Raw genomic sequence first — 24,760 nt, forward strand, 5'->3', positions numbered from 1 at the left:
CTGTAAGATGTCACAGAAGAACACTAAACTGGATTGAAACCAACTTAAAAGTAGTCATCTAAATAAACATCTAAATAATTCCACAAATATTTTACTATGCTTATGTGCATATATATTTCAAAACTGCCCACTAAAATCTCTTTAAGTGCCTTGATATAAACAAATAATGATAACAATAATAAGACACAAATGACTTAATAATTTAAAGTCAGTGTTTAAGTTCAGTTTGTGATGTCTAAACTGCAAACCAAGCCAGAGATGACTTTGTCAGTACTCAGACCTGAGTTTTCATGGCCAGACCAAGTCAATCCACTATCACCTGTACGAAATGTCAGGTTTTAACCAGCTAATGTCCCAGAGTGATTTAGAAAAGCTGCTCCATGCTTTTATCTTGAGTAGACCTGATTGCTGTAATGGTCTATCTACTGGTCTGGCTCAAACATTAATCAGAGAGCTGCTGATTCTTAACAGAGCTGACTGAGTAAGAAAAGTGGACCATATCACTCCAGGTCTAAGATCTCGTGTGCTTCCTATCTGTCAAAGATTTTTCATAGATATGGTGTTTCTTTAAAAGGCTTTAGATGGTTTGGGGTTGAAGTTCATTCATTAGATCATCTGCTACATTCTGAACCTTCCAGGCGTCTTAGCTCATCCTGAACTGGTTCACTTACTGACCCCAGATAAGATGAATATAAAAAAGAGGTTTTTATGTTTATGCATTAAATAGGTGTGCAGATAGAAAAATAGATTTGATTGGTTAATTTTGTTTATTTCAATGTCATGCACAAACATGTCCATCCCATATGGACTTATAAGACACTATACAATATACCGTATTTTCACAACCATAAGGCACACTTAAAAGTCTTTTATTTTCTCCTCAATAGACAGAGCGCCTTATAATGTGGTGTGCCTTCTGCGTGTACCGAGTTACAAAATCTATAAATGTTGTTGTGTGACTTTGATGAGAGCTTCGCTTGACTGACTGAAAGCGTTTCCTGCCGACACGCTGCTTATATAGATAAAAGGCAGACGTAACACATGGCAGTATGAGAACATTAAAGGGGGAAGTGTGGGCGTGAAAGAAGATGCTAAAGGTATGTCCTCAGTGGGTATTTAGTGCCGGTATGTGCATTGTGCAAAACAACATCGGTTTGGCTAATGACCCCTTATTATAATGGCAACTGTGAAGAAACACGTTTACAAAGTACAGTTCAAACTGCAAGCTATCAGCTATGCGGACAAAAATGGAAATCAAGCAGCCATGATGGATTTCAAGATCAGCCGCTGTGAAGAGCCAAGTGTGGCAAATGAACTTGGAGCTTGCTACCAATCCGGAAGGCTTGACTAAGGAACTCCAACCACTGGACATTGGTATAAACAGGCCGTTCAAATTGGAGTTACGAACAGCATGGGAGCAATGGATGACAGATGGCGAACACAGTTTTAAGCCAGCGCCAGGCGAGTTACGCGACAATTCGTGCAAAGGATTGCAGGTGTTTGTGTCTACTTGCACTGTTGTTCAAGCTTTCGCAAAAGGATTTATGAGGAGCCACACGGCAATGAGACTGACTCTGACTATGACTCTTTGGGTATATATGCCCACTTCACATACGCAACATATGCAACATACCACATCTTAACTGTGCAAAAATGACCTCTGACCTCTATCTAAATTAAGCATTAGATATGTTTCTGTGTAATAATCTTTTTTCATTTGGACATAGCTTACGGCTTCTAAGTTTAGGTTTCATCCTTCTACTGTTTTATCTCAGGCTGAAATAACTTGTTTTACAGTATTTATACTGGACTGCAAATTATTGCTAAAAGTATATGCTAAATCAGAAGAAGAAAATGTTGTAGAAACTTAACTTGACCAGGGGAAATTATGTCCAAAATTAAGATTTCTTTGTTCAGCCTTCCACCCTCCAAAGGAGCAAGTTGGTTCCAGAGCCGAATCATGTCACACCTTTGCTTTACAAGACAGAGTTCCCACCCTGTGTGTTCATCTGAAACGCTGTTTGTGGTGAATTTTTGAATGCCAAGATGACACCTCAGAGCTCCACTCCGAATTTCATTACTTTCGGGAGAGTTCATAAAATCCTGATATTCCTGCAGTATAAAATATAGCTGAGCCAACCAGGGGATCAAAAAGCTTAGAAAATGTTAAAAAGCCAGGATCAGGAAAGCTCTTTATTTCATTCATTACTGACCCTAAAACCTTTCCTGCAGCAGAGCTTCCCGTTCTTCAAACAAGCTCATATTTTCAGTGAAAAGGAAACCAAGATACTAAGAGGAGGTCAGTATCAATGGTGTTGATCCAAACAAAAGTGTATGCTGGCTTTGCTGTACAATTTTGCTGTACAAAATTGCTGATAAGATGCATGTATAGTGAATGCTTTTGCTTGCTTCTCGCAAATACAGTGGCATGCTGTTTGCCACCGAATTTTTTTTGTGCCTTGTTCTTTTATTTTTCTCTCATTTCTCAGCTTTGTTTTTTGTTTAAATTGTATGCATTGTTGTAAAAATGTCTTCCATTTATTTTATATTTTCCAAATGCTCCCTTTGGATTATCTTGTTGGTAATCGGTGTTTCCTGAACAGATTTGCTTGTAAAGCATAGCATTTGTGAACTTAAATTCCAAAATTTGGCATTGTTTTTTTTCCTGTGCTTGGGCTGAAAAATAAATATAATCAAAACATATTTTGAGGTACATTTTACTCAACCACCATTTAGCTTTTGACATTAAATGTTTTACTGTTTTTAGTTTTTGGTACTTTTTTTCTACACAAAATAAAAAAGCTGAATTTCTCTTTTTTGCCAGGACTGACAACGTTTCCTTTTGACTAATAATTAATTAAATAAAGGTGTCTTTGTAATGAGAGGCTCTACAATTGAATTTTTACCTGCTCAGCCTGAATATTTTGGCTGATGTTGTTCTCAGTTCCCAGGCAGAGGAGTCTCAACATTGTTCTGCACAGCAACATCCTTCAGCTCCTGCTGGGGGACAGCCAAGAACTTCCAGGTCAACTATGTGAGGTCCTCTCTTTGGGGTGTCCTGACTTCTCCTCAAATCTTCAGCATTGCCCAAAGGGGATATGGTGGGAAGCCATTTTTGCAACCTCATTTGATTTCTGTCAGTGTAGAAATTCAGTGCCTGAATGTTAAACGAAAACAAATTGATTACATAGTCGTGCAAGCTGAATCTAAAAAAAAAGGCCTTAAATAATTGAGAATTTTATTGCAGATGTTGTAACTTTTGACAATCCAATCCTCTTTTCTTTGTAATGGAGGAGAGCTGAAGCACAGAAACAGCATCTCCATCACAAAACATACTGTTGTGAAACTCTTGGGATGTGCTGGTAAATGCTATGTGAAAGAGGTAACTGTTTCTCTTCTTCTTTTTTTTTTTTTTTCCACTGAAAGTCATGCAAAATAAGGAGACTTGTATGCAAATTAGGCCTTGTTTTTCAAAAACCACAGACCAAGAGAACTGTTGATCTGGTCTTTAAACAGAAACCAGATACAAAGAAGAACTTTTTTCTTGAATTATTGGGCACACATAGTTTTAGATGACAGTAGCTGGATAGGAAAGGGATCAGAGAGAAAGAGAGGTTGGCAGGCAAAAAAATATCAGGCTGGGAGGAAAAGCTGAGCCAGCTGCATAAAGTAGTTGTAGCCTGTATCTGACAGCTAGTCAACCAGCTGAGCTAAACACTGAGACTGACCTTTATGACTTGATCTACTGCTTGTATTAAAAGGTGTAACATACACCTGCCAAGTGTACAACCATGCACAGCTTTTGGTCCAAAGTTTGTTTCTTAACATTGTTTTGCCATCAAGGCTTGAGTAAAACTGCAGTTAATCTACATTCTCAGTGCGTCACATCACAAACAAATCCCCAGCTAAACACTCAGATAAGCATGAATTATTAAAAAAGCAATCATCGGCTAAATAGAATAAGGTCTCTACTCTTCGATCCTGGCCATGCGTCTGCACAACACTGATTAATAGATCTCAGATTAGCTACAACAGGCAACAGTGTTCAGTTCTCTTCAAAGCAAACTGATAGATGTGACAATTCAATCTAAAAAAAAAAACATTTTGTTGTGGTCTAAGACACCAATATTGCTTAATTATTCTCACTTCTACAGATATGTATTTGTTGCCAAGGACTCCCCAGGCCAACAACAAAGCAATGTAAGATCAGCCAGTTGAGGAGGGATCGAGTTCAACAGGTCGCAGCGGTGGATCAATTAATAATTTCAACTGTAGTCTCAAAACAACTGTTAAAAACTTATCATGTAAGCAATGAGGCAGGTGTTGGTGGTGATATTGAAGAGGAGTTAGTGCACAGAGCATCCACTGACTGTCATTAGTCCTGAAACATAAGTTTTCTGTGCTGGGTGTTCCTTTCAAACTTGTACGCTGGCTGTGTTGATGTGTGGCACGAGATGTGGGAGTTATCAGATTCCTGTTCCAAAGCCAATGCATGTAGATGGTCTTTAGATGTTGATGTGTCAGATGGGCTTGCTTTTTGCTCACCATGTATACAGAATCATCCTGTGGTAAAGTGTGTTGTACTTGAAGTTTTATCATATTTTTATAAATGTGCTGATATAATGTGCCTGTCTGTTTGATGGTGGACTATAATGGATTTTGCAAGCCTCCGCTATGATAACATTTCAAAATCCTTTATTACATATCTACTTGGTATTTTGGGTAAAGTGGTTGATTTATTTGTCATAACTGATTAAATTGTAATGTTTTATGAGGCTGATTTATAGGAAATTCTGGAAAGATTCTCAATTACTTCATCACTTGCTATCCTATATTACAATTTCAACAAATGGTAACATTTTATCTTCTCAAAATTTTCATGGAATATGTTGACAGCCTAAACCCATAAATTGATGGATTAAATGAAATCAAGATACCAAAATATAACATAGATCTTGGGTTCATAATATCTACAATGGAACAAAGTGATAAGAATCTCAACATTTTTGTGTAATTTGGTATGCTTTTTTTTTTTATTTTTCTTATCAATATAAAATGACAAAAGGCATGTAGGACAATATATTGAGCTACTGTAGCTGACAAAGATGACAGCTGATTGGGAGTAGACACAAAGCTGCATTACTAAGTCTTCAACTGGAAAATGGAACAAAGCTTTTGGGAAATTTTGATCAACATTATTGATAAATACAAAGAAAAGGAGAGGAAGCTGCATCCCTTTAGTAGATTTGAGATAATATTTGTCAGACTATATAAAGTGAAGTCCCAAAGATGTTTTTCAAACCTTTCAGCTGTGTGGTAATGAGACTTTGCTTCATACCTGTTCCACTGTGCAAAAAAAATACACAAAAGTACAAAAAAAAAAAAAAAGCTACTCAAACCTGCATTGACTTCACAGTTAAAGGGTAACACTTTACAATAATGATACAAATCATATACTTCGGTAAAATAAAACTCATGATGAACTAGTGCATTTATCCAGGCCTGGGGGTGGGGCATGAGAGTGACCGTCTGGTGGCCGGGCCTTTGCCCTTGGGGCTCCGTCGAGCTAAGCCCAAAAGGGTTACATGGGCCCCATCTCCCATGGGCTAACCATCTGAGGGAGGAGCCATAGGGGTCGGGTGCAATGTGAGCTGGGCGGCAGCAAAAGGCTGGGACCCTGGTGGTCCGATCCTCGGCTGCAGAAACTGGCTCTAGGGACGTGGAATTTCACCTCTCTGAAGGGGAAGGAGCCTGAGCTTGTGTGCGAGGTTGAGCGGTTCCGGCTAGGTATAGTTGGATTTGCCTCGACGCATGGCTTGGGCTCTGGAACCAGTTCCCTCGAGAGGGGCTGGACCTTCTTCCACTCTGGAGTTGCTCATGGTGAGAGTCGCCGAGCAGGTGTGGACATTCTCATCAGCCCCCGGCTTGGTGCCTGCACACTGGGGTTTACTCTGGTGGACGAAAGGGTAGTTTCCCTTCTGCCTTTAGGTGGGGGGATGGGTTCTGACTGTTGTCTGTGCTTATGCACTGAACAGCAGTTCAGAGTACCCACCCTTTCTGGAGTCCTTGGAGGGAGTGCTGGAGGGTGCTCCTTCTAGGGACTCCATTGTTCTGCTGGGGGACTTCAATGCTCACGTGGGCAATGACAGTGATACCTGGAGGGGAGTGATTGAGAGGCATGGTCCCCCCCCCCCCCCCCCCCCGAACTCAAATGGTGTTTCATTATTGGACTTCTGTGCTCGTCATGGATTGTCCATAACGAACACCATGTTCGAACATAAGAGTGTTCATATGCTCACCTGGCATCAGGTCTCCCTGGGCCGCAGTTCAATGATCAATTCTGAAGTCGTATCATCGGACCTGCGGCCTCATGCCTTGGACAGTCGGGTGAAAAGGGGGGCGGAGCTTTCAACTGATCACCACCCGGTGGTGAGTTGGCTCAGATGGTGGGGGAGGAAGCTGGTCAGATCTGGCAGGCCCACACGTGTTGTGAGGGTCTGCTGGGAATGTCTGGCAGAGTCCCCCATCAAAGTGAGCTTCAACTCCCACCTTCAGCAGAGCTTCAACCATGTCCCGAGGGGATGGTTGAAGCTCCCGAGTGAGGTGGGGGACATTGAGTCTGAATGGGCTGTGTTCCGTGCCTCTATTGTTGAGGCGGAGCTTTGGCCGTAAGGTCTACTGGCACTTTTTAATTTCATCCCTTTGCGTACCGTGACTTCTTTTTTTGCAGCGTAGTGCATACCAGTACTACTTTTTACAGCATATGGTGCGTACCGTGACTTTTTTTTTTACAGCGTATTGAGTACCGGTACCACTTTTTACAGCATATAGTATAGACGCAGAACAATTGCTGTAGCCCACAACGTCACACCGCATGTCACTTTGTTCACGTGCTTCTGTGTTTACATTGAAGTGGACGTGCTTTGAATGGGATGAAAGGCGGAGGAAAAAAAAACAAAAAACTGTCGTGGCAGTAATGTTACAAACTGGAGCAGAGTTAAGTGATGACAGTAGTACTACTTAACAGTCATTTACTACACCAGACAATGAAGGTCAGATGCTGCAAACTAAGTGTATGGCTGGTCAGTATTTTGAGTTTTTGAAGATTATTTCTAGATTAAAGATTAAAATAATATTGCTAAATTGCATGGACCAGGCCTAATGCTGGGAAAAACATATTTCACAGAGGAAAAGTGTAATAGTAATACACTGTTAAATTAGTCTGGTAATAAGCTAAATAAGTCTAAATGTAGAACTTTTTATGGCTGGTCAGCATTTTGAGTTTTTGAAGATTATTTCTAGATTAAAGATTAAAATAATATTGCTAAGTTGCATGGACCAGGCCAAATGCTGGGAAAAACATATTTCACAGAGGAAAAGTGTAATAGTAATACACTGTTAAATTAGTCTGGTAATAAGCTAAATAAGTCTAAATGTAGAACTTTTTATGTTTTTAACCCTTTCATGCATAGTGACCCTGTAGTGGGCACTTATTTACAAGCTTTTTTCTTGCATATTCATGAATGAGCAGGGTATTTTTGTAAATAAACCACTTTGGTGGTTTTTTTTTTGGTTTTTTTTGTTTTGTTTTTTTTTTTTACAAAAATGTGAAAAATGTTGCATTGATTTTATTATTAATTCATGCGTGAAAGAGTTAATGAGCTTTAAGTTTATGTATTTACTTTTCAGTGTTATTTTAAATGTCCATGCAATGAGGCTTGAAGTTCATAAAAGTGTCTTAATGGCACTTTGAATTTGGCAAATGTGGATTTGATTCAGAACTTGTTGTGTTTAATTTTTGTCATTTCTGTGCTATAAAACTATTAATCTACAGATCAATTTTTAGATCTACATATAAGTATCAGCCATGTTTTTGTCCCCTTTTTGCATGACAAACAGACAGCAAGTCATTAAGGGAGTACCACCACTTATTTGTTCCACTTAAAGCACTGTCAAACCCTAATAATCCCTCCAAGCACTTTACATATCAATGTTCACCTAAGCGAACTTCTTTGAGTGTGTTATTTTAAATAAAAATAAATTAAAAACGTAGCATAGAATTAAGTGACTGGCAAATTTGTTGACATATTGATAAGGTAACAGTGAACTAATGTTCATTAATTATATGATCAATTATGGGTCAAGTAATCACATTAATCAACATTGAGATCATCATAAGTTTATGATGAACAACAGGAATTCTTGATAAATTCTTCATCAATTGATGCATTAGTTCATCATGAGTTACACATTACCCCGATTTGAATATGATTTGTACCATTGTTATAAAGTGCTACCAGTTAAAGTAATATGTTTGCTATTATACAATCAATGTAAAACAGTGTATTGGTGAAGCTAAAAGTATATTTGTATATTAGAGATGATTGTATTTAGCTTATTTTTAAGTCAATTAGTCAGGCCAGTGAAAATCTATCAGTAGTTTAGTCATGACATCATAATGACATTGCAAAAATTAAATATATGAATACCTCATCTTTTTGACAATGCATGAAAAAGTTTTAAAAACTTTTTAAAAAACACAAAATGACATGGCATCACAGAGAAAATTACTGCAGATCACAAATGTAAAACAAGATTACAAAAATTAAAAAAATTCTCCTGTTAGAGTGATTTCTGTTTCTTTTTTCTATCCTGTCCAGTCAGGTCCAGCAATACTATGCAAACTCTGCATTACAAATACTTCTTCAAGATAAACAAAATAATTAAAATAAGAATCCAGATTATTATATCTATGATGCTCCTGTGGTAAAGCAAATTTGCACAGCAGAGCACAGCATCCAGACCATTACTCTGCTTGCTTCCATGCTGGACAAGACAAGTTTTTTTTTTAAAAAAAGAAAAGGGACAGAGTGTGTAGACTAGTTTACTTTCACAACATCAAGTTTAAACTGCAATGTTTCAAGAATAAAGTGAAAACTCACAACACACGTAAAAGGTGAGGGAAAACATTCAACTTGGAAGCTCTTCACTTTTAGGACAAACTAAAACATGTTCACAGAAATGCTGAATGCTGGACAGAAATGGTTTTTAGATGGTCTTCAGAAAGCTGCAGTTAGGCTGCTGACAAGTACTTTTAAACCAGATTAGACTTTCACAAAAAAAAAAAAAACTTTTGTTCAAGGAGACATTTGTGAGGAGGCTTAGCAAACTTGCCCTATAATCCTGAGTAAAATCCCCCATATAAATATGACTGCAGACTGCAGGGCAGAAAAGGGCCCTGTAACTGATCTACAGGGGGGAAAATATGCTGCTATTAGAATGTTTTTGCACTTTATCTGCCTAAAAATCTTCTAACATTATGGGATCTTAATCAGCATCTCATTTATAAAAGATTTATCTGCACAGGATATAACAAAATCAGATGGACATGAAAATTTGCTGCAAGATTTTCATTTAAGCCCCAAAATTTTGGTTTGATGAACTTCAGCTGACAGCCGATGACAGCTGAATGCTTTCAATGCTTTCTTTTGCATAAATTCTACCCATCCATCCATCTGTCCATCCTTTCTTCATCATTACCCTGCCACATTCCCCATTTAGCCTCTACCCATCAGCCAATGGGGGGATGCTGGATGTCAAAATCTTCAGCTAAGGGAGTCAACAATTCAATTTTCCTGACCTCATCACACCCATCATACACACTAACCCCTCCATCCACTTCCAATTCTTGTGCATGAGCTATCCTGAGTCAATGCATGCAAAAGTGTGAAGCAAAAGGCTCTGCAATGCGCCTCATGTTTCATAAAGAGATAAGAGCCACTAAAAATACCCCTTATGTGTTGAGAGATAGCCCAGTATTAAAAGGAGGTATCTACAACCAGCAGCCTGCAAACTACTGCTTCCTTTAATTGAAAACACAGGCATCTAGCTAAGAATGGAGGACTCCTTAACCCAGTCAAAGTCACTATTTCACACAGAGGAAGACTGAAACAGTCATCATTAAAGCAGTGAATGGATTATTAATTATAATCTGCTCTGAAAACCATAAATAGAAACAATATTCTTGCAGAATAAACCCCTTACAGCAGTAACCCATGCAAAGAAAATAGCTCAAATATCCCATATCCACAGGGAGGGGAATGTTAACCCACAGACATTTGTTCTGGGATACAAGGTTTTCTTTCCTTTCCAAATAAAACAAAATCAAACCTTATTTTTTAAAGCACCTGTCATATTTTAAAAACATGCTCAACAGGATTTTTGTGAAAAAGAAGGAGCATAACCCCAACTTGTACAAATGGGAACTAGTTGTAACTAATAAAAGGACAGAATATGTAGAGAAACTAAGATATTAAAGTATAAACCTTAATAATAGATTTATGTAAATCTTTTTCTGTAACAGTGGTTATAACATTACTGTGTGAAGAAGTAATATAGATCCTATATTTAAGTTGCAGGTTGAAAGACAGATGATCCGTGTAAAGTTAGTTGTAAAGAACTAAAAAGCACCTGTAGATGAAACTAGGCTTACATAAAAACCTAATCTTCTTGTGTAATACCTTTCATATGCAGCATCATAAATATAGTTGTGTGCTGCCAAACAGCTTCTTGGATGTCATTAACGTAAAATAAGTCATTGTTCTCACTGCTTTAAAGGTTTGCGCAGGCAGTGAGCAGGACTGGAAAAACATTAAGCTCTTTGTTCTCCCAATGATTCAGACTAAATATGTAGTTTCTCATTACACATTCAGTGCCATGTGCATTATTTATTTATGCAGCACTAGTGCTCCGAACAAGAAACAGCCTAATGAAGATGGTAGCATCTAATTAGTTAGTGAGTTCAATGGATGACAGTGTATTAGCTTTACAGCAGAGGTGTCAAACCCCAGTCCTTGAGAGGCTGTTATGTTGTTGGGGTCAATGTGGAGAAGTTGACAAGAAGATGTGACATCCATTTGATTTGACTGAGATGTGTAGGAGCAGGGAAACACTTGAAAGTTGCCCTCAAAGACCAGAGTTTGACTCGCAAACAAAGTTTGCTTTATGGCAAGTAACACTTTAAATTTACTACAAAAAAAAAACAAAACTTGATCCTCGGCTGGGTTGTGGTTTGGGCAGTGGCCTTTCTGTGTGGAGTTTGCATGTTCTCCACGTTGCATGGGTTCTCTCCGGGTACTCCAGCTTCCTCCCACTGTCCAAAAGACATGCATGTTAGGTTAATAGGTTACTCTATATTGCCCATAGGAGTGAGTGTGAGTGGTTGTTTGTCTCTGTGTGGTCCTGCGATGGATTGGCGAGCTGTCCAGGGTGTACCCTGCCTTTCGCTCAAAGACTGCTGGGATAGGCTCCAGCTTCTCTGCGCCCCTCTGGGTTTGGATTAAGTGGTTAGGAAAATGAATGAATGAATTCAATTAGAGACCATAGTTCCCCTGAATTTTTAAAGTAGGTTAAGTCATTAAAAAAGAATAGTTTTAATCTCAACATTTCTGTTCAATCTGCTTATCATGTTAGAATTTTACAGGTATCATCAATCCATTTTTGATCAAAGTAGCCATAACAGGCAAATTTGATATTAGGAGTAAGGAGCACAAGAAACTGAATACAAAAAAAAAAAAAAAAAAAAGTCTTCAAGGAAAAACTAGGGGAAACCCTGGAAGGTGAAGGCAACAGAAGTGTCCTTGGTCATTGGAGTACTGGCAGTTGTGTCGCCACACTGAAGAAAACCCAAAGTAGGTGCAGTATTTAAAGCGAGATTTACACACATGCAGCATCTGCGGAAGTGCAGTTGTGGCGTTACTGTGTATATTTTATATATTTACAGTTCTGTTTTCCTGATGTTGTGGATCTACGCGGACTACACTCACTGGTGCTCCACATCTGACACACCTCCGAGGTTTGGAAGAAACCGTGGCGTAGCCAGAGCACAGCTCTCTCAAAATAAACTTATCATGCTTAACAAGCTCCAGCTAAGAGCAAATCCACCCAGATTTTAAGTCTAGCTCCATACTCTATTGTACTGAGATTATTTGAGCTCATCACTCTGTCATCTTGCTTCAACCTTTTCCACATATATTGCTGGCCTCCTGGTTGTCCCCAACATCCTCAAAATCAAAAGAAATAAACCTTCAGTTTGAACACTGACAAGAGAAAAAACATATTTGCTGTGCCATCTGTTAAGCCCCAAACCCAAAGAGCACATTTGGTGAAGCTTGTCTACGTGTGACTATATCTACTTTTGCTTAGTTATCATCTGTTGTCAGATATGGAATGGCTTTGTTACATCAGATAACACAACAGCAACATCCTTATATAATACACTCAAACAGTTGTCTACAAACTATATAATGTTAGTGAGAGGAGATTTTTACACTGCAAGCATGACTGTTTTCCATGAGAGAGAAGTGTGGCAGTATGAAGGGATAAGTCCTGTAATCTTTTGTAATTCTCTAATTGTCAACACACCTCATAAGTGGACTGAAAACCAGCAATAATCTACTGACAAGTAATGTGCATGTACCCAGAGTCTGACATAACTTATTCTTCAGCTCACAAACTTCCACTCTGGTCCAATGAACTACCACAAGGAAAGCAATCCCGTTTATGACTCCAATTGGTGACATGTTCCCTCATTCCAAACATTTTGGTCGCTTTCATTTCTTCACAGTTTTAAATTATTTAAACATCAGGAACATTTCCAAAGAGTAAATCTGTAGAATGAAAAGACCACAAAACTTATAACTATCCATCCAACTGTTTTCTTAATGGCATTCTTAATGGGCGAGAGGGAAGGTACATCCCGGACAATTCACAGATAAAACTTGCAATGTACTTTCAAGAAGTAAACAAATAGTACTTAGAGTACACAGGCTCTTCTGACTTTAATAACATCATCCAGCATCAAAGATCAAGGGCATAATTTAAAACTAAAAGTAAATCCTTAAAAAATATTGAGAATAAGAGAGGACCCAAAGAAATCCTTTTTGGCACCCCACAGCTCACTGCTCTCAGCTCAGAATAGCTGCCATAAGTATATTATGCCATACCTGTCTGTCAGATAACTCTTTATCCATGCAAAAGCAGCTGGTTCAAACCCATAGCAGTTCAACTTTTTCAATAATATCTTGTGATCAAGAATATCACATGCCACACTTAGATCCAACAATACAGCTCTAACAGTTTTCTTGTCATCAATTTCCATCATCCAATCATCTGTAATCCGAGCAAGTGCTGTAGCTGAGGAGTTCCCTTTTCTATAGCGTGTTGATGTATTGATTTTAGCCTATTCATCCTGAAGTAATCTTTAATTTGCTCATATATTATTTGTTCCATTAATTTTCTTAGTGCAGGTAATAAACTTATAGGTCTACTATTCTTACCTGTGAAGATGACTTTAATATTTTTTTTTTTTGTCTTGTCCATCATTTAGGCAAGCAGAATGATGGTCTGGATGCTGTGTTCTGCTGAGCAAATTTTCTTTGCCAAGGGAAGCTTTATAGATATAATGATCCCCTTGACTCTCTGAATTTTTATTTTATTTTTACATGTATTGTCTATATTATATTTATGACTTTGATATTCTTACATAAAGGAATAATTTTAGCAATCTCCCATTCAGTTAATTAGCACAAACTGGCTAGCTCTTACGTTAACTAACAGATGTGCTCAGTGGACAAACATTGCCCTGCAATATAAGTAAACACTGCCAATATTACTTTGTAGAAGGATGGAATACAGCTTTATATATGACAACTGAAAAACATATATATGTTGACAATGCTGCAATGGACTGGTGAGCTGTCCAGGGTGTACCCTGCCTGTCACCCAAAGCCAGCTGGGATAAGCTCCAGCTTCCCCATGACCCTGAATTGGATTAAGCGGTTGATAAAATGAATGAATGAATGAATGAATGTTGACAATTGTCTATTTTTTTATTATCATCAATTAAGAATTCACTTTTTTACTATACTCCTCCTGCCTGTGGCTTCCCTGCCACATGCGGTCACACTAGCAAACTGGACTTCATTCCACCTCTACACTGACTCTTAACATGAAATAGGGTCAACATCTAAACAGAAAATGACAATAAAATGACAAAGTTTGATTCTAAATTCAAAATCTGAGTTTGATTTTAAACCTGAAAAGCCAGATGTTAGCAGATTTCAATGTTTATTTGTTACACTCATACAAACCTCATAACACTTATAAATTTGCATATGCAGGAACAGTTTTGTATCAGTTGTGTTCCCTCACATTGCTTTTCTTCTTATTTGCAGCAAAGGAAGTATGAGACAGATGATAACAGCGCTATGAGAGTGGGCACAGCCTGTGTGTGCACATTGTGATGTGTTCTTTATCAGCTGTTATTCATATGCGTGGCCAACCGGATGGACCTCATATGTCCATCAGGTTGACCTCAACCCCCACCACCCAATGGTCTCAGGAGGAGAGGGTCCCAGGTCTGAAAACATGAAAGCCTCTTCATTTCGATGGTGTCCTTGGCCCACTTTCTGATTTCTATCGCGCAGTTAATCCATCTTTTGTGGATGTCTATTTTCTGATGATTTTAGCATATTCCCCATGATGTAGACAGGAAGAATGTCTGGCCTCAATCAGGTCCATCAGGTTGGTATGTCACAGCTGTCAGAAGATGCTTCTGGGCAGGAGTGCAGATATAATAGTCTATATCATAACATACAGAAGATTAAATTATTCTTTTCCATTTTCCATTATAATATATTTTGACTCATTGAAAAATATTTTAATTCTTAATAATAAAGAAGAATGAACAATAATTCCATTTGGAAAATAAATTGAAATGAATAAATCACCAATAAATTGTATCAAATGCTTTGTATATTCTAAAGACAAACATCAAGCAAAACAGAAGCAGCCAAAGCACAAAGCAGTAACATGGTTGGTAGCGTTTCTAATAACCTCTAATTAATCCATTAATCCATTAAACCACATTACAACAACAACATGCTTCCTCTGTTAATATGGACACTGTCAAGTTTATATGTGAGTTATGTTGACTTGAAGCTGAGAGGGAAAGATGCAGACCAGAAACACCAAAAGAATACAGACTCAAGTCCACATAATCAGTCAGATTATCCCCTTTTTACAAGAAAACACAAAATTCATTGAATGACAAGCTTATTTTTAGGTAACGCAAAACATATTAGAAACATGGTTGAAAATTCCACATTTATTGAACATTGTTGAATGTTTCAGCTCTAGTTTAATCAGATTTTACTATCTTGATAGTGAAAGAGTTGTTTATCCCAAAGCATGTACATGTCTCTAACCAATCTAATTCTTTTATTCTGTATTTCACACCCTGGTCTCAATAAGGATTTGCTACACTTTTGTTACATGCTCAGAACAATGGATGGAATAAGACAAGCGTATGTAAGGTAGAAAAGAAAGGAGAGCCAACTCACTTTACCTTGAGATTCTTAAAGAGTTAAAATCATGACAGGCATTGATTTGTTGCAGGTGAATCGAGAAATTGCATGACTCACCAGCCGGTTTTTAGCCTTCTAAGCCCTTATGTGGCCAAACTTAGACTCATCAAAGTAGCTTGACCATCAGAATTATCAGCAGTAATCAATTATTTAGTGTCAAACACTGAGTGCTGATTTGGCTGAGAAAATACTTAGTAAAAGAGTTCCTCTGCTCAGCAAAAACTGTCTCATAGTCTGGGTCACATGATGTCAAACACTTGTAAAGATGCTGTAGCGGTGTTGAACACTTTCAAAGTATGTAGCACAACTTCTGAAAATTCAATATAAATTTGTATTACTTCTATGTGATCATTATTCTCTCTATCTTGTACTTCCACCTTTCGTTATCATCTGGTACTTCCTATTTTTTCTCATCTTTCTTACACTTTTCTCCCTTTTTGTTTCTGTTTCTGCTCATTTTTTCAACCAGTTAGTTCACTCTCCTGGCGTTGTAGCTTCTCTTTTTCTCCACGTTCCTTTTGTGCTTTTATTCCTACTTAGCCTTGAATATCACCAATTCTTCTTAGTCTTGTGTTTCTAAGCCTCTTTCTGTCCTACTTTATTTAATTTCTACTCAAAACCATTTCATTTACTACTTATTCTCCATTTTCACCTCTTTTTATTCAGTACTTGATTTCTGCTTTTTCCTTTCCAACCTGCTCTAGTTTCACTTTGTTACAGGCTGTTCTTAATGCATGTTCTTTCACATTTTATACTATTTCTTACCATTCTGCATTCTCCATTTCATCTTTGTCTACTTTTCAAATTCGAGATATAGTTTGTCATACTCAAAAGTGTTCTGCATTTCTTTAACCTCCTTTTGTAACGACACAGGAGATGAGACCCAAAGGACACAGAAGACCTCAGGACTGGTTACAGGTTTTATTGACAATTACGGGGGGGGGGGGGCAAGGAAGCAGGAGGCTATGGCAAGGACGGCTTGAAGTCCTCCTTGAGGACCCCGACTGTGTCTTGCTGGGGATGACAGGAGGGTTAGTGCAGGATGGCACACAGGGTGAATCCAACTTCAGGGGAAGATGCCCAAGAAGGAAGAAAAGGGAGTTCCTCTCACCCGAGGCAATTGGGAGTTTGTCCAGAATCCAAAATCCAAATCCAAAGTCCAGTCCAAGGTCCATACACCAAGAAGTCATGCGAGGGGAAGAGGCAAGAGGAAAAACTCTGGGCGGGCAGGTTCTCGGGAGAAGGGGAAACAGGGCAGGAATACCGGGGTAATCTAGTGTTCTCAGAAGGCTGGAAGCGAGCAGAGACAATCTGATGATCTGGCAACAACAATCCTGAGCCCGCTGCTTAAATAGAAGGGGGCCCAGGTGGAGATCATCAGCTCATCAGCACAGGATGGTGCCTTCAGGGACGACTGGGAAAAATCATGACACCTTTTTTATCTTTACTTGCATTTTACAGCTTTGGAAATATGTGAGCACTGAAAGAGCATCTTGAATTTATGTTGATATCTAAAATATATTCCAGTTGCACAGATCCATCATTACTTAATCCGTTGCAGGGTCATTAAGTGAGCTGGAAACTATCCCAGCAGGTAACGGGACAAGAGAAAATACCTGGACAGATCACCAGTCCATCACAGGGCAAGTTGGAGGTATATAAAATCAAATTTGTACTTACAGAATTTCTGACTTAACACATCAGTTCAGTGTAAATTTCCATCCCCATTTGATGGTTTAAGCATTACAGTTTCTATCCTTAGGATACGTTGTTGTCTTCAGTTTGTTTGTTTGTTTATAACCATTTTCATTTAGTGAAACAGTTTGACTGAAATCAGGTTTCTAATTTGACCATTACAGAGTATTTTTCTGTTTTAACATGAAAAGGTCTTGTCCAAGAAATTTTTGTCTTGGAGATAAAAAAAAAAAAAAAAGAAACTATCTCTCAAATAAACTGGAAGAAGTGGCATATATATATATATATATATATATATATATATATATATATATATATATATATATATATATATATATATATATATATATATATATATATATATATATATATATATATATATATATATATATATATATATATGTGGCTTTGCACATATATATACATATACATATACATATATATATATATATATATATATATATATATATATATATATATATATATATATATATATATATATATATATATATATATATATATATATATATATATACATATATATGTATATATATACATATATATATATATATATATATATATATATATATATATATATACATATATATGTATATATATACATATATATATATATATATATATATATATATATATATATATATATATATATATATATATATATATATATATATATATATATATATACATATATATATATACATATATATATATACATATATATATATATATATATATATATATATATATATATATATGTATATGTATATGTATATATATGTGCAAAGCCACTGATCTAAGATTAATAATCCATTTTCATACTTTATCACATGAATGAAAAGAAACCTTTGGCTGTTTAGTGGATTCAAAGCAACAGCTTCGAAATAAATATCAGCCTCCTTGGAATCAACTTCAGATTATTTACATAAATCATTACTGAGGAAATTATACAATTTTTATAATAATAAGGATCTTTTATGTCATTCCCATTATTTTAGTAATTGAATATATGTTTAGATGAACTAGTAAAAATAATAAATAAAAGTTGCGATGGTCCAATTTTTTTGATCTTCCACTCCCTCCTTTATAGCCTCCACTCCCTCCTTTGCCTTACTTCCTCCATTGCCTCCCTGTTATAATTTTTCTCTCCTTTAACTTACTTCATTTTTCTCATCTAATTGCCATTTAAAATAATATAGTCTTCTACTTACAGTATTTTCCACTACATATTCCTAAGGTTACAGGCATCATGAAATGATAGATGTATTTTTATCCACAGGCTCCTTGATATTACAGTCTTGTTGTGAAAAAGTACACACAAAGGCATACACTTTTCTCTTAGCGGTTTGCACATAAAGGCGAAGACTGATTATAAATTACACAGTTCAGATAAGCAAAAACAAGGAGTAGTCTTCTGTTTGACAGGAAACAGATTACAACTGCTGAAGCAAACACTTGAATAAGTTTCAGTCTCATCAAATCTTTTCTAAACCTTCACCATGTGGATTTCTATCAAGCCAAAGTGGGTGTTGAGTCATCGTTGCACCTCATCTTAGCTGGGATATGGATGGAAAAAGATTACTGCGGATACACACACCCAGCCTGCCCCACCAGTCCAGCATTTCATCTCTCAGCATGATTAAATGGGAGACATTCACACCCGATTTGTTAATTCATCAAAGCAGTACCTTGTAGGATGCTGTAGTTGTATTAATCACATTTTGGGCAAATTCACATTGGCTTGCATAAAGCTCAAATAGGCATGTATTACAAATGACTCTTCTGGTGAAGGTGTCTCACCATAGAGTCAGTGCAACAATTTATTACCCCAGTCACAAGGTCTGAAGTGAGAAAGACTGAGACAAAGACTGTGTCTATTCATGGCGATGACAAGCTGTACAGTGAATACAGATGATGGACTTAAAATATCAAAGATTTATGAATGCCCTTTTGAAAGACAAACCAATTGGAGAGAAATTAAACAGAGCATTGAAATGTACTCAAGTTTTAACTTTTCTCATAGATATGTCCTGTTCAGAGCTGTGGAATTCTAAAGAAAACTGCAATCATCTGCAGCGAGACACACTTTCATATTTGATGTTGAAATTTTCTGAGTTAAAAGATGTTGGTGTTTTTGGCCATTTGATTTCCTCTCCTTTGCTGTCTAATTTGTCTCATAACCAGGCTTTATAACAGCCATTAAAAGTTAAATCCCTTTGATTCAACTTGTCACGATGAGGCCCCAGCATTCAGGGCTTGATAAATGGACACTCTACAGTGGTTATTATGATAAATGAGAATTTCACTCTAGTACAGTATCAGTACCAGGTATGGAATACAACAAAAATGGCAAGAAATTTGTAGCAAATGTGCTGCCAACGCATATTTGAAAACGGATTAATATTGACTCAGTTGACATTCATAGTATTGGCTCTTATTGAATTGTTAGATTTGCTCAAAGTTAGGTCAGACTTTGACAAACTAGGATCCATTTACTGAAAAAGTTAGAAAGTGAAGTCCAATATCACCACAAATAGGTGGGGGGAAAGAGTCAATAAACAGATCAATTGTTACCACGGTAAGCACAGATTAGTGTGGGTCCATGAGCTCCCATCAGGAAAAGCTGATGCACTGTGTGCTGCAGACATGGATGCAGCCAACCAATACATTACACCAACCATATTATCATTAAATAAGTATATGGAAGAGTGGGGAAGGGAGGTGATGCTAGAGACTGCGCTAGTGTCTGATCAATGGGTTATATTAAGCAGTGGAGGAAAAAAGAGAGCACTAGGGGCTAAAATGAGAAGAGATATTCAGAAGCGAGAGAGGTACAGTATAAGGCAATTTAATCACAACCATCTCAACTGGATAATAAGAGAAGAGCGAGAGAATATAAATAGTGAGCACAAGAGACTAATGGAATTCATTTTAGGAGAGCATTTAACCTATTTCAGAGAGAATCCAGGGTAATCAATTAAAAGCACTTTTAGCCCAGGCCTCAACTTTAATTATTCCCGAAACGGGATCATTTTCTGACATGCTACCTTTCTGGAAATAGATACAACACTAACTCTATTAAAAAAATGGTTCTTGCTAGTTCTAACCACAACAAGTTCTCCAAAATCTAAACAGCTATGTCCACCAAAGTAAAATTTATGTTTTTGGCAGTGTTGGTCTGTCTGTCTGTCTGTTAGCAACATAACTCAAAAAGTTAGGGACATAAATGTAAGAAATAGAATGAGGAACAAGGGATTGCATTTTGTGGGTGATCTGGATCCATCCATCTATTTCCTACCACTTATACATGGTCAGATCATGGGGGCAGCTGCCTAAGCAGAGAACCCTAGACTTCCCTCTCAACATCTATCTTCATAATCTCATCTGGGGAGATATTTTAGTATTCCCTAGCCAACAAAGAGATATAATCCTTCCAGCATGTTCTAGGTTTTCCCCCGAGGTTGTCTCTTGAAGTGACATACCTGGAACACCTCATCAGTGAGACTTCCTGCAGGTATCCTGAACAGATGCCCAAGTCAACTCATCTGGCTCCTCACAATGTTGAGGAGCAGCAATTCTAATCTGAGCCCCTTAGATGACTAAGCTTCTCTCCCCACCTCTAAGGGGAAGCCCAGCCATCCTGCAGTGAAAACTAATTTCAGCTGCTTGCATTCATGGTCTTGTTCTTTCAGACACTACCCAAAACTCGTGACCATAGGCAAGGGTAGGAATGCACATCAACCAGTTTATTTAGACCTTTGCTTTTTGGCTCAGCTCCTTCTTCACCAAGACAGACTAACGCAGAGTCCATATTAGCACAGACACCATAATGCACCTCTTAAATCCAAGGTTTACCTATCCAATTGACCCTGTTCTTCAGAAGTCCTGAATAGATATTAACAGTGACGCTGAGAGGTGTGATCCCCTGTAGTTGAAACACACGTTCTGGTTTCTTTTCTTGAAGAGGAGCACCACAGTCTTCCAGTCCAGAGGCCCTGTCCCTGGAAGTCATGCAATGCAGCAGATGTGTGTCAAGCAAGACATCTGAACAACACCCAGAGTTTTAAGGAGCTCTGGGCGAGTCTTGTCCACTCTGGACCCTTGTCACTGAGGAGCTTTGCAACCAAGTCAGCGACCTCAGCCCCAAAGATAGGAGAGACCATTCCTCTCGTAGTTGTGCTTCTTCACTAGAAGACACAGAAATAGGCAACCCCCATCTCCACTGTACACAGTGTTGATGGTGTGCTGCCTCCCCCTCATGAGCCACTGGATGGTGGAACAGAATCTTTCCAAAGCTGTCAGAGTCATTCTCTATGTCATCTGGCCACAGAGGACTCCTTGACAGGCATCGCTCACAGCTAGTGCCAGTCAAAAAGTTTGGCCATATCAGCAATGGAGGCACAAAATATAGTCCACTTGTACTCAATACCCCCATCTCACTAAATACATAGTTGAAGCTCTGCCAGAGGTGGGAACTAAAGTTCTCTCAAACCACAGACATTCACAGCAGAACGTCACAACACAAATGGGCCTGAACATGGCCCCATCCTTGCTAACAAATGAGTGAGTCTTTTAAGGGTGAAGGGTGTGAACATTTTAGTCAATATTTGACAAAAAAAAAAAAAAGAAAATAGGGCTGTGACAGCAGCAATGAGGGTATTGCACCAGCCCGTTATTGTAAAGAAAGAATGGAACCCAAAGGAAAGTATTGAGTCAGTGGTTTACCTTCATTCTATCCCTATTATACATCAAATTATAAAAATGATTAAAAATAACAGTTTTTAGAAAATACAAGGTCATAATTACAAGCAGACAAAGTGAGTTTTTTTTGGCAGTTGGCTGGGCTCAACCAAAATGAAAGAGCGAGAAGCTCAAACATCTGAGTGAAACTGGTTGACATATTTCCACTACGATGACATACCATGTCAGCCCCTGTACACAATAAATGGCAACACTTAATTCTACATACAGTATAAATGTGCACGATGATTTGCCCCCAAATGACCTCCAATGTATGATCTGAAGAAACACAGAGAGGAAAGGTGTTGTTACCAAAGGATCACCACTTAGCTGGGTCGGGGATAATAGGTAGGAGGGATTCTGCTGCACATGATTGCTTTCTGCAAGAAGGAATTTCTGCAAACTGATATGATCATTGCATCCAAAGTGTTTCCCATTGACTTGAGCTCCAGCGGGCAGGAGCGATCCAAACTACTGTTGGTTAAACAGGGTTAAACATTTTAGAATCTTTAATCTTCTTTTTGCTATTCATTTTATACAGTAGAAATCTTAAATTGTACTTGTGTGTTTCTCATTGTTTTCATTCAGACAGTAGCCTACACTGCAAAAAATCATGCTTATGAGCTAACTGTTATTGTAATGTCCTAAATCATATTTCCACTCATTACAGTTTCTGGGAAATCTTTAGTTCCACATTTATGAATGAGTTATTTTAGACCCTAGATGTAGTTTTACAAGATACCATAATGTTTATTTGAAGAAGGAAAAAAGATACATTGTTAGTGAATGGTCCCTTATCTGCAAAAGTTATTGGTAGGGTTACATAAAAATACTCTTTGTTGGGAAAAAATAGGAACCATTTATGTACGCATAATAAATGTTTTTTTTTGTTTGTTTGTTTTTTTGATGAAACTCTGATTTCTTTTCATAGTGAAGTAAATCAGCAAGAATTTGAATTGAAAAGCTTGAAATGTTTCCAAAGCTGGAAGAAAGTTAAATACTGTATGAGGGGCAGCCTCGGCGTGAAAGCTGACTTATGCGTGCTGAGACAATCTAAAATCCTTTCCCCTGTGACAGGGTGTAACCACGCAGTGAAATCCTCAGTCTAGAAGTTTAGTCAATATGTGCTCGTAGTCCCCTAGACACGAAGGAGGTCTGTTAAAGCCACGGTGCCAGTGTAGCAGTGGGCAGATTTGTTCGACGGTCAACCCATCACTAATCCACTGCTCTGAAACACTCTCCGAGGGTAGATGGATCAGAATGGCAGGAGGGTACACTCCAGAAAATGTGCAACTCTGCACTCACAAGCACTCCCAGAGAGACGGTACGTAATGCAGAAACATGTGTACCAACATAACATGGTAACAACTCGTTGGATGGATGAAAGAGGACAGCTGAACAGGAGCTTTGATTTTGAGCTTGTGGCTTTTTAAAGTCGCTTGTCATCTGTCACATCTGATGAATGCAAGCTTAGAAATGCCACAATGGGCCAGATCTTACTGCATTTTTAATCTTTCATGCAAACGCAGCAAGTCTTCAGTTATATTCTGTCATAGAGGACATGAATGGACGACAGGAGCAGCCACTAAATCACTGTCAGGCAGTCAAACAACCAAGTTTAGTGGCACACTCACATCCTCTTGAGAACTAATTTGCATGCTGAAAACAGATTAAATTGGTTATATTATATTCATTTGACATTTAGTTATTGTTTGAAGATGTTTTATGTCAGACAATTCAGCATAGCTGTGATGAAAATTACGATACAAATGGAATTCTTGTAATTCACCTTTAAGCGTTTAGTGTCTCATCGTTTCCTTTTTCAGGTGCTTCACACAGTGTGTTATCACCTTGGAAATTTCTAAACTCTAGCTGACATTTTATACACTGCCCACTAGCATTTGCCAAATAACTAATTAAAACAGCTGGGACATTTTATTGCTGCTTTGCATGTTCAACTGCAAAAAAGCTTTAGCCAATAAAATGGTACTAAATTTTACTGTTTGGCATAGGAGGACTCATCTAATAGGTCCTGACTGTTGGGTATAACTGTGACTGAATACCTCTCTTTAAAACACTTATAACCAATATACTAATGATGGATCAGGTTGTATCTTATGTAGAAGTGGTTATTTGTGACTGTGAAGTAAACATCACATTATGATTATTATGCATCTTGTGTTTTTTGTTACAGTAGTGGTACAGAGAAAAACTGTTTTGCTTCAGTCTCACTGTGTTAATCAGCATTATTATTAGGCCACTTTATTATGTTATAACCCCCCCATAAAAAATACAAAAAGTAAAATTATTAGAATGTAATCATTTATAAAAAGTTGCAACATGGTGACACAGTTCACCAATCACACAGTACAGAACCACTCTAATCAATTTGTCAGATCTGATATACATAATTTAAAAATAATTTGTCCTTTTATCTTTAGTAATTCAAGTCTGACAACAGCTAGGTTGATGCAGTCAATTGAGGAAGCCAGTGGCCATTTCCTAGCTGCCTTTGAAATGCTCTTTTCATGTTTCTATGTCTTCAATATTGAGTACCAGCCTGATGATACATGTACACTGCAATTTTCTTTTTGATTTCCAAACAAGGGAGAGGCTATGTGTAATCTACATCTTGATTTAATAGTGGTTGCAACTTTAAGGTAGGCATTAAACAATACAGGAAAGATGAAGCTTGATAACTTTATTAAAAGCATAATAACTTTCTAAGCAAACCTATGTACTGGTATGATGCTGTGCTATGGACGTTTTCTGGTCAGGATCAACCAAGGGCTGTCAGGATTTACTTAATAACTGAGTATTTGTCATAAGTAAAATAACTGATGACAAATAGGCAGTAAACATGCAATGGACTGGCAACCTGC

The sequence above is a fragment of the Telmatherina bonti genome (assembly GCF_933228915.1).
Source record: "Telmatherina bonti genome assembly, chromosome: 19".
NCBI classification, from domain to species: domain Eukaryota; kingdom Metazoa; phylum Chordata; class Actinopteri; order Atheriniformes; family Telmatherinidae; genus Telmatherina; species Telmatherina bonti.